Here is a 14,748-nt window from a genome sequence, read left to right as displayed (position 1 = left end):
GGTATTTTCTTAATTGATGAGGGTTCTGGGAGGGCCCAACCTATTATAGGCGGTGCTATCCCTTGGCAGAATAGCCCGGCTTATATAAGAAAGATAACTGAGCAAGCCAGGGTACACAAGCCAGTAAGAAGCAACATTTTTTTGTTTTGTTTTGTTTTTTGTAGTTTCTAGATGTGTGGAGTAGGACTTGAATCCAATCAGAGAGTGGTTGGTTTCTTCCATAGTGTTTGGGCCACTATTGTACCAGGAGGCCAGTCTTACCAGACCAGTCATCACTGTGTCTCATACAACTCCAGCTAGGTAAGATTATTGATTATACTTCTCTGTAATGCATAGAATCTTCTAGTACTATGAAAGCTATGCAGTAGGGAAGAAGTTTCTAGGTCATACCATTTTGCTTTCTCCATATCTTTTGACTTAAGTGTGTGATGTCTTAAAGCAACAGTCTTACAATCAAACTCTGGAGGGTAACCAAGAGCAGTGGCAATAGCCTATGATATTTGGATGTTCTATGACACCTCACTGACCAACAACTCAAAAAGAGGTAGCCTATACCTGGCACTGGGCTTTTTATTTTTGATAGATTACCATATCTGGGAGAGCTATTGCAACCTCCCTCCCACCCCCCAGTGTAACTCCATTTAAACTCCTTTTGTATATGTACATTGTATGTATATATATACATTTTAGGAAGCTTTTACAGTAGTAGTTTTCCATATGGATTTTTCTAAAAGTTTTTTTGTTCTTGTTCCTAACCATGCTCTTTCCTCTACCCTGCTATCCCAATCTCCACTCCATTTAACCCTTTCTGTTCCATCATTTCTCTTTCAATCTATTTTGTTTATATAAGAATATTGCCAACACTAAACAAGGACATACTCATCCTCAATATATCGAGTTTACTAAATTAGGCAACTCTACCAAGGCACAAAGGAAGTAGGCACCAGATCTGGAGCCCTGCTCCAGCCTATCTGTGTACTAGTTCTCACCTTCCCCAGAAACCCCATAGGGGATGGGGTCACTACAGCATGCTCAAAGGAACTGCCCTCATCCTCTCCAGCTGTCAGCTTTGAAACTGGAGACGTAAGTTGGTATCAATCAACGCAAATGACTCTTATCCATCTTAATATCCTTGCTAGGCCTTATAAATTCTAGCATGCCATAAATGCCAATAAAGTTTGTGGACTGGATGGATGGACAGACAGATGCATGCATGCATGAATTTATGGATGCATGGATGGGTGAATTTATAGATGTATAGATTGAGCTTTGTCCCTGTCTGGCTCCTGGGAACAGAAGTTGCTGAACCCTGGAGGTTGACCCATGCATGGAATTCTCCCACTAGGAGATGGATCCAGCCCTCTATTCTTGGCCCCATCCTGAAGTCCTCAGCACTGAGACACACAGACATGAGTTTTCTTAAATCAATTCTTGATTAAGGATGAGGTAACCAGCTTCATGTTCTATGTTCTCCAGTGTCCCACCCACAATGCCTTTCTGGCTTGCTGTCATTCCTTTGCAGAGTCCATGGAGCCACTGAAACAGAAAGAAGTGGGAGAGGAACAGCTGGGAGCTACCCTGGAGTGTGTGGAGAGTGACAGGCAGATGGCCATCTGTGTGCCTTGGCCTCTCTAGACCTGTCAGGAAAGGATCTACGAAGCCATAGCCAGACAAGAGTAAGATCCAGCCAAGCACCCTGGCTGACTCCACGCTGCAGGTCAGCCTCTGTGCAGATGTATGCAGGTGCACGTGTGAGTGCTGGCACCCACATACTACTCTGCCTAGCTACTGGGCAGGTCTTGCTGTCCATGACCCATGAAGTCACAGAAAATTGGGCAGAGATACTGACATGAGAACCCACAACTGAGGCTGAGTGACAGCAGGGAATAGCCAGGGCTCAGGAGGGAAAAGTGTCTTTTCTTCCAGCCCCTGACCCAGACCTAGTCACAGCATCTATGACTGTGGCTCAAGACACCTGCAAAGATGAAACACATAGAGCCACGCAGATGGTTCCCCAAGGTAGGATGGTCACTTAGGATTTTTCAGTTTTACCATGGTGTGAAAGTCGCATGCCCTGGGGGAACAGAGGCAGACTGTGAAATGAGATCCAGGCTGGTGATATTTGGGGAGTGACAGTCCATTAGCCAATTACATGATCACAGTGGAAAATGACCTGCACTGCATGGAACTGGGCTGCCAGCGTTTGGTGGGGGGTAAGGTATCCAATACGTGACATGAGTGGTCCGGCGCTTTATTACAAGGGCCTTGTGTGGGTTGATTCTGCCCAGCTGTGGGTGAGTGTGAACACTCTGAGCATATTGGAGGCAGGCTTGCTGTGCAGTGGTGCTCTGTAGAGTAGCTGTGTCACATGTGTTCTTGCTTGGTATTTTCAGTGGTATACACTGAGTCTGTGGAGACCCTACCCTTACTCTGACTCAAACAGCATATATATGGGTTAGAAAATAACATCCCTTGTAGGCTAAAAAGAGCTAGCTAGACTTCATAGTCTCTGTCTGTCCATCCAACCCCCACCCCAATGCTTCCAGGATTTAAAAAATGAAATGATTCTCTGCCAAGCTAGCTATATACAGTACAGGCCTAGTTTTTGTACAGACAGCCAGGAATGAAAGAGTTCAGATGTTGGACAAAGTACAGGCTCTTGTCTTATAGGCCTGTCACCTCATGTTCTGCCTACTGTGTCAGAAGAAGACTGGATGTCCCCACTGTGCCAGGCTGGGATTTTAGTGTAGGGCGGCCACTTTTCAGATGGGCTGGAAGATGCACACAATGGATTTCCTGGAGATACTGCCTCAGTCTCCTGTCTCGTCCATGGGCCCTGGCTGGCCTGATCTTGGAACCCAGCATCCTACCTTTGGGATAGCATGGGTACTAAGCTGAGGAATCAGGAACAAGGCTTTTGCCCAGGTTGCTTCTTGCTTTTTCGGATGCTCATTCTGTTCTGCAGCGTCCACCAAACCCTTTCCTTCTATAGGCACAATTTCCTTAGCTGTAGGGCAGGGCAGAGGAATTTCAGACTTGTGTGGGTCTTAGAGAAGCAGACGCTGTTTCTCTGTTTCTCTCTGTGTCTGTCTGTCTGTCTGTCTCTGTCTGTCTCTGTTTCTCTCTCTCTCTCTCTCTCTCTCTCTCTCTCTCTCTGTGTGTGTGTGTGTGTGTGTGTGTGTGTGTGTGTATGTAGAAGACAGGGGGCAACATAGCTTCTCTTGTTTCCACTTTCCTCACTCACCCCTGCCTGCACCCTGGTCCTTGCTGTTTAGAAGCAGTTCCTGCCACCAATGACTACCTACTATGTGCCCTAGGCTCCAGGTTTCAACCAATTGGGTCACTGCTGTCTCGCTGGAGGAAGGCTAGAGGAAGCACCTAGAGCCACTGCTGTTACACTTTCAGCAACAAAATACATACTGAGAGTATCAAAGTGTGACTCCTAGGATGGAAGGTCATGGTTAGGAATGAATCAGGGAGTGAAGAGGGCAGCTCATCCCTTGAGAAGAATAGCAGCTGATACAAGGAAGTTCCAAAGTTGCCACCGTGAGGGCAAGGTGATGAGTATTGCAGACATGGTGTTCTGTAAGCTTAAGACTAGAGGGTAAAAGTTAGTGGTGAAATGGGAGATCTGGATGACTTCAGGGTATCTCTCCTAACAGATTTGTTACTGTAAATGGCTTTTAGAAAACAAGACACCACTGTGGTAATCTTTAAAAACAAACAAACAAACAAACAAACAAACAAAAACTAGCAGATGCCATCTTCACCCTGGGGTCAGGTTAGCATCCAAAGTCTGAAAACACGAGGCACCTTAAGAGACCACATTATCTCTGCAGGTGCAGAGTTGGTCCTAAATAATGGGTAAAAATAAGGTTCTAGACTTTTAATCTTAGTCTCTCTGTGCCCCTGGTATAAATGAAGGTACTTGCTGCTTTTCTTTGGTCAAGCACATAGGACAACTCCACTCACTCTATAAGGATTGATCTGTGCCTTTATCTATTCTCTTCATCTGCCCCTCAGTATCCTGAAGTGCTGGGCTTGGTTCTCAAAGACAAATGACTAAAGGCCCATACAAAGGCACGGAGGAGTGGGAAGGGCATTCAGCCCACGAAAGGATGGAATCCCAACAGGATAGCAAGGATCATAGAGGGGCTGTGAAATAATAACCATCCCAAGACAGGGAAGAGCCCAGGGGAAGAACTGACCCATATTAACCAGCACCTGCTTTGCAGGCAGGGACCTCCCTGCTCAGGGGCGGTTGCTGTAAGGTTTACTTAGAAGAGATGGAAAAGGGATGGGAAAGAAAACACAGGGGGAAGGAAAAGAGGAAAAAGGATATCTTCAAATGACTTCTAACTAAAAAATCCCCAAAGTCCGAAATTTTTAGTATAAATTGGTATGTTCTATGATGCTTCTGATATCAAAATTTAGGCAAAGTTTTCTGATTCTGGGAAGCACAACTTTAAAAAGTGACTGAGCAGGTTGAAAGCCAGCAAGGAGCCAGCCTTGCCAAGGTTAGACCAGATGTGAATTGATACTGACATTAGCAGGATGCTCCTTGGGAATCTCGGGAGTGCTGAGAGCTATTGGTGAGAGTCTGTGAGCTATCAGAATCCCTATCCTTATGATCAAAACCAATCAATGCTTCACCCTGGTCAATAAGTGGCACTTCTCGAAATAAGGTTGATTGAAGCCATGTGGGGGAGTACAGGGATCCGTTTTGTATAGTTAATAGCTGGCTTTAGTTACTATGTTTCAAGGCTATGTAGTTTGTGTCTCAGTCTTCTGCAGACCTGTCACATCTGTAAACAACTTGGTGCCAAGAGACTACCTCCCGTGAAAATACACACAGAGTCAAGTCCAAGCTTTGATAGGCTTTAGAATGTGTCAAGTCACCTGAACTTGCCTCTACACATCCTTCACCATGATAACCTCTGCTACAACTTGTTTAGACTCTCTCTCTCTCTCTCTCTCTCTCTCTCTCTCTCTCTCTCTCTCTCCTCCTTTTTTTCCTGTACTGTGTATTGAACCAAGGACCTTGCACATACTAGAAAAGCACCTTGGCCCTGAGCTACACCCCAAGCCCCACAGCTGTAACTTAGAAGAACAAGATGGGCTCAGCGGTTTCCAACCTTGGGTACACGTTAGAACACCCAGGAATTTTTCTAAATTCTCAGTGCTTCCGCTTTGATCAATGACATCTGATATTGGACGTGTTTTCAAAAGCACACCGACGGTTATCTCCTTCCAGACATGTCACAAGCTGGGACCCAAACAGCTGTCCAGTTTGTTTTGGCTTCTTACTACTGCCACACTCAGACATAGTGTGTTATCATATAGACTGGAGGTTAACTGTCCACAGTAAGTCTCAGTGGGCTGAAATGAAGCATGTCAGCGGGGTTGCATTTCTTCCAGAAATTAGAGGAGCGTTTATTTCCTTGTCTGTCCCATCCCAGATTCTGTTTGGATTGGATCATATTTCCCCTTTCTTATCCCCTAAGTCAGTGGAGCCCAACCACGCTCTGGTCACACTGCCATACCTGCAATATTCCCTACTGTTGTCCTGTGCCACGATTAAATATCATTTCTATTACTTTGGGTTTTCCTGGGTCATCAGAGAGAGCCTCTCTCCATAAAGTTGACTGACTTATTCCACCTGTGATCCTTCCTAACTTCCCTTTGTCTGCATGATGAGCTGGCTCAGTGGGTAAAGGCACTTGCCACCAAAACCAGTGGCATGTGTTCAATCTCTAGAACCCACATGGTAAAAGGAGCAAACTGCTGGGATGTATGAGACCAGGAACCAATGAAAAATATGCTGTGCTGAGAAAGCAGGACCCAAAGCCTGCATCAGGGCCCAAAGCTTGCATCAGGAGCCTAACCCTGCATCAGGACCCTAAGTCTTTATTTAAAGATGAAGCTGCACATGTACAGGGAGATATTCACCACTAGCAGGACCCATTATACCAAGGAGAAAATAGCTTCCAGAAAGAACATGACTATCAGGGAACCTGAAGTTGAACCAACACTGATGCTCAGAGGTATTGAGAGATATTTGACACTTTCCCACTGAAAGAGTGGCTAGACCCTGTAGGTCCCTGTGGGCATTCTGAGAGACCCCACAGTAGCAGAACTAAGCTATAGAAAGGCAAAAGCTACCTCAGAGCCAAAAAGATTTAAAACCCAGATCCAAAACCAAGAGGCCACTTGAGGGTAAACCAGTTGGCTGCCAGCACACAACACAGTGGAGTCTCTGAAGGAAAAACAAACCCAGACACTCAGCCACACCACATTCAATGCCTGGCACCCAAGGAAAGATATCGAAATATGCAAAAAAAATTATTTTAAAGAAACAGGAAAATGTAACCCAAGGCATTTTAATCAAATAAACCTAGACAGCCAAACTCAGAAACCACAGAGAGGATGGAATTAGCGTAGAATGATTTTAAAACAACTATTATAAATATTTTTAAGGTCTGGGAAAACTATAAGCATCCCAAAGAGAGAAAAGACTAGGAGTGTGGCTGGAGCTTATAGAGCCCAGAATTACAACATATAAAATGAAACATACACACACACACACACACACACACACACACACACACACACACACCCTAGACAAGCTTAAAAGCAGATTAGACACAGCACAAAGAAAACATAAGCAGAATTGAAAAGAGACTATTCAAGTAAAAGCAGAGAGTTTCTTAAAGACAAACAACTAAAGGAGTCTCACTGCCATGTAGGAAAACATCAAGTGGGCCTTTATTCTGAAGGAAAAGGGAAGCTGTTTTCTTTCCACTCTCATATACAACATAGAACATTTCTCTGTCCAGAAACAGGAGATTTCTCTTTACTGACAACCCATCTCCAGTGGACACCAATTGAGTGTCCTATGGTTGAACCCTGACACTATCTACCTGAAGGTAGCACCATGTTCCACAGGTGGAGCGCTTCTGGTCCACAACACTGCCTTCCCCACTTCAGATGTCAGTTACCAGTGTGTCAGCCAGAGCTTGTTGCCATGGCAAAACTGTCTGACATAAATTATTTGAACAAGGAAGGTTTTATTTTAGCTCACAGTGTCAGAGCTTTCAGTTCATGATCAGTTAGTTGGCCTGTCACTACAGGACTGTAGTGAGACAGAGCTGTGATGGGGAAAGGGTGTGACAGCAGAGTTGGTGTCTTAATTAGGCTTCCGTTGTTGTGAAGAGATACTATGATCAAGGCAACTCTTATAAAAAGAGAACATTTAATTGGGGCTGGCTTACAGTTTCAGAGGTTTAGTCCATTGTCATCATGACAAGAAGCATGGCAGCATCCAGGCAGACATGGTGCTGGAGGAGCCAAGATTTCTACATTTTGATGCATAGTCAGCAGGAGACTGTGTGCCATACTGGGCATAACTTGAGCATAGGAGACCTTAAAACCCACCTCCACAATGACTTACTTCCTCCAACAAGGCCACACCCACTCCAACAAGGCCACACCTCCTAATAGTGCCACTCCCTAGGGCCAAGCATTCAAACACATGGATCTAAGGGGGCATACCTATTCAAACCATCACAGATGATCATCTCATGGCAGCCAAGGAGAACAAGAAACAGAGAATGAGAGAAAAAGAGAGGCAAAGCAAGATATTCCATCAAAGATATATCTCTAGCTACTTTCTTATTCCAATAGTCCATCTAGTACAAACTTTAGCAATGGGTTAGGATCTCATGATCCAATTACAAACTCATTATTTCATATCAATGATGATTAACCTTGATTATCAAGGTTCTAGAATAACCCATAGATTGGATCTAGAATCACCCATAACACAGATCTTGGGCATGTATGTGAAGGCATTCCCAGGGAGGTCTAACTGAATTTGAAAGAGACATATGAACATGAGTAGCATGATCAATCCCATTGGCTGGAGCCTTGACTACATTGAAAGAAGAATGTGAGCTGGGCAGCAGCATTCATCTCTCTTTGCTTCCTGACTTAAGATGTCATGTGACCAGCTTCCTCAAACTCCTGCCACCATGCCTTTCCCATTATGATGGCCTGTACCCTGACACCATGAGCAGCTGTGAGCCAATATAAACATTTCCTCTTTCAAGTTGTGTTTCTTAGGTATTTTGTCCCAACAACAAAGTAACTAACACTAAACACAACTGGACGCTTCCTAAACCCCGTGCTGTAGGGATTTATGTCGATTTTAGTGGTAAGCATGAGTGATTACATCATTAGCCATGGCTGATCGCTCAACTGTTAGCTTCATCTCCTCCTAGGAGGTCAGAGTATAGAGTTGAACGTTCTGATTCTCTAACTGTATGGTGGGCTCCTCTGGTAAACAGCTCTCATCCTGTGGTTAAGGACTTTCAAAAAAATCTCACTCATATAAATTCTGCCATGATCGAGGCTTGCTATGAAAGATGTATCTTTAACCATTACTACTCGGAAGCTGTTTTAGGAACTGAGGCAGAAGTCCAAGATTTATTTTGTAATGAAAAAGAGTCTTCTTGCTCTAGTCACTTAGGAAATGACAAGGGATTCAGGATCCATAGATGAAACTAAAATGAATATTTGCTGTTATATCACAGTGTTACATAGGAACTAATGAAGATGTAATAGCTATGAATTTTCTAGATTAAAAAAATACATTGATATACTTGAAATGTCAACATACATCAAAGAAAGATAATAAAAAAAGAAAAATCACATCCCTACATTTCCTAATCAAGCTTATGAAAATCAATGATAAGGCCAAAGCATCCTTAAAGTGCATAAAATGGTACTAATCACAACAGGGATGTAACTGAAGAAAATCCTAAGACTCACTTCTCTACTATGCCAGCCAGATGATGAAGGAACAGCATCACTGATGTGTAAAGAGAGTAGGAAGCCCACCAACCTGGAATTTTATAGCCAGTGAAAATATCCTTCAAAAACAAAGGCAAAAAAAATTAAATTGATAAAGCTTGGAAATCCCATTTCACTAGGAAACCTGTGTTGTATTATTGATGAAATAAAATCTTTTTGGTTGAAGGAAAGTAGATGGAAATCAAAGCAATAGTGCTAGAAGGGCTTGATTTTCAATTAGATTTTTTTTTAAACTTTGAGTGTTTTAATGTTTCATTTTCTTAAAAGAGTAGTTTATGTAGTAGTAGTAGCAGTGTGTGTGTGTGTGTGTGTAGTAGTAGTAGAGTAGTGTGTGTGTGTGTGTGTGTGTGTGTGTGTGTGTACAGAGAGAAAGGAGAGAATACATGACAATGATACCATAGAGGACAAGAAGTGAGAAGGGAACTGTATTCTTGTAAAAATTTTATGTCGCATAGAAACTAGCACAAGATTAGTGGGAACTAGACTAGGAGAAAGTAAATATGCACTATTACAAATTCTAGAGCAGAAAACAGAAAATCCTAGCTTATACTGAACATGAAACAGAATCCTAAAAATATCCAACTAATATGAAAACAGAAAATAAAAAGAGAACAAATAGATACAAAATAGAAAATAAGTACCAAAATAATATATTTGAATACACTATTATTTAAATAATTAATAATTGAATGAAATTAAAGGAAATAATTACTTTAATTATTACATGAAAGTTGGTTGCATGTTGAATTTAAAAGGTGGAAAAAAGTAAGACCCAATTACATGCTATCTATAAAACATATATTTTGTTTTGTTGTTTTCAGAAAGACTCTTACTTGTACCACAGATGAGCCTCAGATTCATGACAATCTTCCTACCTCATCCTCCTAGGTCAAGGGATCAAAGGTGAGAACAACCACACCTGTCACAAAAATATTTATTTTAAATATGAAGATAGATGGGTTGATATTTAAGATCTGATAGTTTTAAATGTTACTATAACTCAATCTACAATTACCTAGGAAAAGAATCTCAATGAGGGACTGTCTAGAATACATTGGCCTATGGATATCTTTATGGGGAACTTCTTGATTACATATTAATTAATGTGTGAAGACAAAGTCTACTATGGGCGACACTATTCCCTAGGCAGGAGATCCTGGATTGAATATGTGGAGAGAAGAAGCTGAGTATTAAAAAATCTGAGCATAAGAAAAATGCATGCCTTTGATTTTCTCTGCTCTTGACTTTGGCTGTGACTAACTGCTTCAGGTTCCTGCCTTTACTTCCCTGCAGTGATGGACTGTAATCTGGAATTATGAGCTAAAGCAATTTTCTCCCTCTAAAGTTGCTTTTTACCTGGGTATTTTATCATAGCAACAGAAATGAAACTAGGTCAGATGGAATAAAATAAACTATATAAACACTAATTATATTCACATGTAATTCTATTGATTATATTTACATCAGGTTGAATAGAATTTCACACAAAAAATATTACAACACACTGAGAAAAGGGTCAGTTTATCAGGATGACAAAATATTTGTAAATGTTTATGTAACCCATAATGAAATTTCAGAATATGCAAAGAAAATTCTGGCAGACTGAAAGAGGTTGAGAAATGCAAGGCTGTGTTGACAATCTCAAATACCTTGATAAAAAGTCTTTCTAAGAACACAGAAGATTTAAAGAAGACCATCAAGAAACCCTCCCAAATAGACTCTCTAACCAACAACACCAAAACATCTATCATTTTATAGTCTGCCTCCTAGTCTTACCCAACAGCCCTATTCTCAGTATTGGCTGGAGCTGGCTCACACCAGCTCACAACATTTGTGTACTTGATTTTCCAACATTGCATTCAGCAGCACTGTGTTTAGTTTGACCATGATTGAAGGATTTACACCCTAAAGATTGGCTGGTGTTACAAGCCAAGCAACTTTTCTCAGAAAGCTGGCTTACTTGAACATCATTGAAGAGTCTGGTGCTTCATACATGTCATCTGACATTAAAAACAAACACAAACAAACAAAAACAAAATAAAAGAAAACAAAAAAAGGTACCAAAATACTTAAAAGAATTATGTCACTTCATATATTTTCCCTGGCAATTTATTTGTAAATACATAACAGTAAGATATGTACATAAGCCAAAATTCTTAGAGAACAAATAACTGATTTATAATAATGAGTCTTAATATATAATAATATTATATATAATATATATCAATAATATATAATAAGCCTTATATAATAAGTGTAAATAATCCACAAGTCAAAAATGAATTACAAAGGAAATCTTTACATATGTTCAACTCAGTGAATAAAAAATGAAACATGACATTTCTGAATCTTCAGTGAACCTGTAGTAATAAGGAGTAAGCATGGTGGTTTTAATGATAACTGCTGTTTACAATCTCTGGCATTTGGTTGCACTATTTATGTAGTTTAGGCTGTAGAGCCTTGCTGTAGGAAGTATGTCACTAGGATAGGTTTTGAGTGTTTAAAGACTTGGCACTCTTTCTAGTTTTCTCTCTCTGCTTCTTGCTTGTGGCTCAGGATGTGGGCTCCCAGCTACTACACCAGCTGCCACTCCATCATCCTAGGCTCTTATTCCTCTGGACCTGTGAGCCAAATGAATCCTTTCTTCTTGGATAAGTTCCTTGGTCATGGTGTTTCATCACAGCAATAGAAAAGTAGCCAATGCAAGTAGTCATGAGTCATGACAACTCTGAATTACAAAGAAGGAAGTCCCAAACCCAGCATTTATATGTTCACTCACGGCAAGGAGGAAAATGTAAAATAAACCCAAGGAAGCCAGAAGGAAGAGGCCACAAGGTCCAACTGCAGGACTAATGGTGAGCAGTAAGCATCTAACTGGATGGACCCAGGAGCAAAGGAAACATAGCTTATCAACAGCAAGGATCAAAAGAGGATATCACATGCTGGGGACTTGAAGTAATGAGAAGGCTAATAATACAATTGTAAGAGATCTCATACTACAAGTTCAACAACTCAGAAGACATGCACCAATTCCTTGAAATACAAAGATTTCGAAAACTCTTTCAGAAGAAATAGAAAGCACGAATAGCCCTGTATCTACTAAGCCAATAGTTATAAACCTTCTTACGTAGTTACTACAGCTTTACTGGGAAATTCTGCTTTTAAAAATTAGGTAGAAAGCAAAACAAAACCAATATTAGACCTATTAAACTTCTTCAGAGAGTAAAGAGAAAACCCTTTCCATTTTGTTTTGATCAGTGTACTTACCTAATCCCAATTTAGAAAGGGATAGTTAACAAAATATAATAGAAATAATATAGAAAAGCCCTACAGGCCAGCGTGTATCAAAAACACTGGAAATGTGATCAAACTCAATTCAACAATATGCAAAAAAGAGTCTGGCGTGGTGGCCAAGCAACCAGCATGGTGAGGGTAGGAAAACAACCAGTAAGTTGAAGGCCAGTTTGGGCAAGTTAGTGAGACCTTGTGTTGAAATAAAAACTAAAAGCAGGTCTGGGGATATCACTAGGAAGTAGAGTATTTGTGTAGCACATAGAAGGCTGTAGGTTTGCTCCCAGCTACTTCAAAGACAAAATAACAATATGCAGGCTGCATAAAACAACATGACCCACTGTGGTTTCTCTAGGGATAAAAAGTTAGTTTAATATTCAGTTGTCAGTAAAATGATCTGATTATCTCAATAGAATTTTACAAAGTAGGGATACGGATTAGCCTTAATGATAACATATGGCAGCCTCAGAACATATGGACAGAATCTATGGAAGTTTACAGATATGTAGACTTTGGGTCTTTCTAACTTTAGTGTATGATGGTTCTAATTTCCAATTTTTTAATAATAAATTTTTAAATTAAAAAAATTCTCAACGCCATAAGGACATACATTCATTTGCAGGCCACTTTGCCTTCCTGACTAGACTCCTATCTCCAGGAAGTAAACCACCCTGGCTGCTACCACTGACCCAAAGTTAACCATAAAGGAAACATGGCAAAATTTTCCAAGTCCACAAGGATATAGAAGGCTTGAACCACAGTACTAAGAAGATTAACCCAACAGGGCACTATGAACACCTGACTCAGCAAGAACAACAACCACAACAAAAACAGTTGTTTTCTGTGTACCTGGAATTCTCACTAATAGACCACAGTACCAGTGTGGGCTAGAACTCTCTCGTACCTGCTTACAAAGTTCTGCACTGTGTTTGGTAGCCATGTGTTGAATTTGGCCATAGAGAAAGTGAGGTGAAGGCCATTCTTAAGGCCTCTTATAAGGGTCCTGTGTGCCTTCACCTGGGACCGGGAGGTGGGAGACATAAAGATCTTCAGGTGGGCTGTTTGGTGACTCTCAGGGACTTGGAGTGTGGCAGAACCCAGGGCAACCCTCTAGATTATATATAGACAGACACTGAGGACTAGTGAGTTTCTGAAGGTCACATAACACCCTCAGTTCAAGGTCAAAGCCACAACAGAAGCCCCAGTTGGTGTTCTAAATAAACTTCAGGACCAAGAAAAGTACCACTCACTTCCCACCCACCAAAACCAAACAGGGCCTAGCCTCTCCCTGGGTTACTCTTTGTATTACGACCATTCTGAAACCCACTGAAAGGCAGAATGGTATAATTAACGCCCATATATCTGTCATGTAGACTTAACAATCTCTATCATTTTGTGCTCCTGACTTCATATCATTTTTTTCCTGAAATATTTTAAAGCAAATTGCAGACACTATGACATTTTGCTCCCAAATTCTTCAGAAAGGATTTCTAAAATGCACGAGCCCCTATAATCACAGTGTCATTAAGGTATCTAAAAACCATGACTATTTTCTTAACACTCAGCGTCCAGGCGTGTGTGTGTGTGTGTGTGTGTGTGTGTGTGTGTGTGTGTGTGTGTGTTATGTATATACACAGATGCGTAAGTGTGCATGTTCATGTGTGTACGTATGCATGTGCGCATGGAAGCCAGAAAACAATGCCCAATGTCTTATTCAGAGTCTTTCAGTTGCTCTATTTATCAATTTATCTATTTTGAGACAGGGTTTCTCACTGAGTCTGGTGCTCACTGATTTGGATAGATTGGGTGAACAGTGAGCAGGGCTGGAATTAAAGATGTGTTCTATGGCACCCAGCTTTTCTATGTGGATGCTATGGGTTGAGCTCAGCGGACTCTCCATAGGCCCTGGTGTCCAGTCTTTCTGTGCAACAGAGGCTGCTGATGTCTGTCTAGCCTCCCCTGAGCCACTTCAGCTGAGTCAGCTTCAGCTGAGTGTGTAGCACCCCTGCATACCTCTGTGTTCCCCTCGCTCAACTACCGTTCTATGGGAGTAAAGGCTAGCCCTGTACCATTTATACCTTTCTATAGGAGTGAAAGCTAGCCCTGTACCATTACCCCTTCTTGTCTACAGGGCAGGAGCAAAGCAGATGCAGTGGTCCTCAACCCCAAAGGAATCTTCAACCAAAGAGAAACAAGAGTTGTCTGGTAAGCCCTCTAGCTTGTCCATCTGGATATACCCTCTTCTGTCACCAAGAGAACCCAGTGTGACTGAATTCTATGTTCCTCCGGCAGAGATCCACTTGCTAGCTCTCTTGAAGTCAGCCTTCTCTCGCTGTGCCTCGCAGCCATAAGGCCCCTCCTCTGGTAATGGCCCTCTTCCTGGGACAACTGCCAAGTAAATATGTCATTTCCCTAGATCTCTTCTCATCATTCACTTTGGGGAGGCTGGCCACAAATGAAGATAATATTCAAATTTGCCCTATTATTTCAATCACCTTGTTTCCAACAATCCAAAGCATTTGACCTAGAAAATAAGGGATTTGGAAGCAAAAATTGTCAAGGGAGATGAGGAGATGCCTTCAGTTC

At 41.6% G+C, this 14,748-nt stretch overlaps 1 long non-coding RNA gene across 1 annotated transcript; it reads left to right on the top strand.

Annotated features, from left to right (window-relative positions):
* Nucleotides 1–1,668: 1,668 nt before the first annotated feature.
* On the top strand, nt 1,669–14,529 carry Gm41110. Its single transcript, XR_874421.2, has 4 exons — nt 1,669–1,717; nt 9,693–9,774; nt 14,294–14,367; nt 14,455–14,529. It is a non-coding gene; the product is annotated as a predicted gene, 41110 (long non-coding RNA).
* Nucleotides 14,530–14,748: the final 219 nt, after the last annotated feature.

This window comes from Mus musculus, chromosome 14 (genome assembly GCF_000001635.26).
Source record: "Mus musculus strain C57BL/6J chromosome 14, GRCm38.p6 C57BL/6J".
Lineage (NCBI taxonomy): Eukaryota > Metazoa > Chordata > Mammalia > Rodentia > Muridae > Mus > Mus musculus.
Note: the sequence above shows the minus strand (reverse complement) of the source record. Positions and strands in the feature narration are given on the sequence as shown.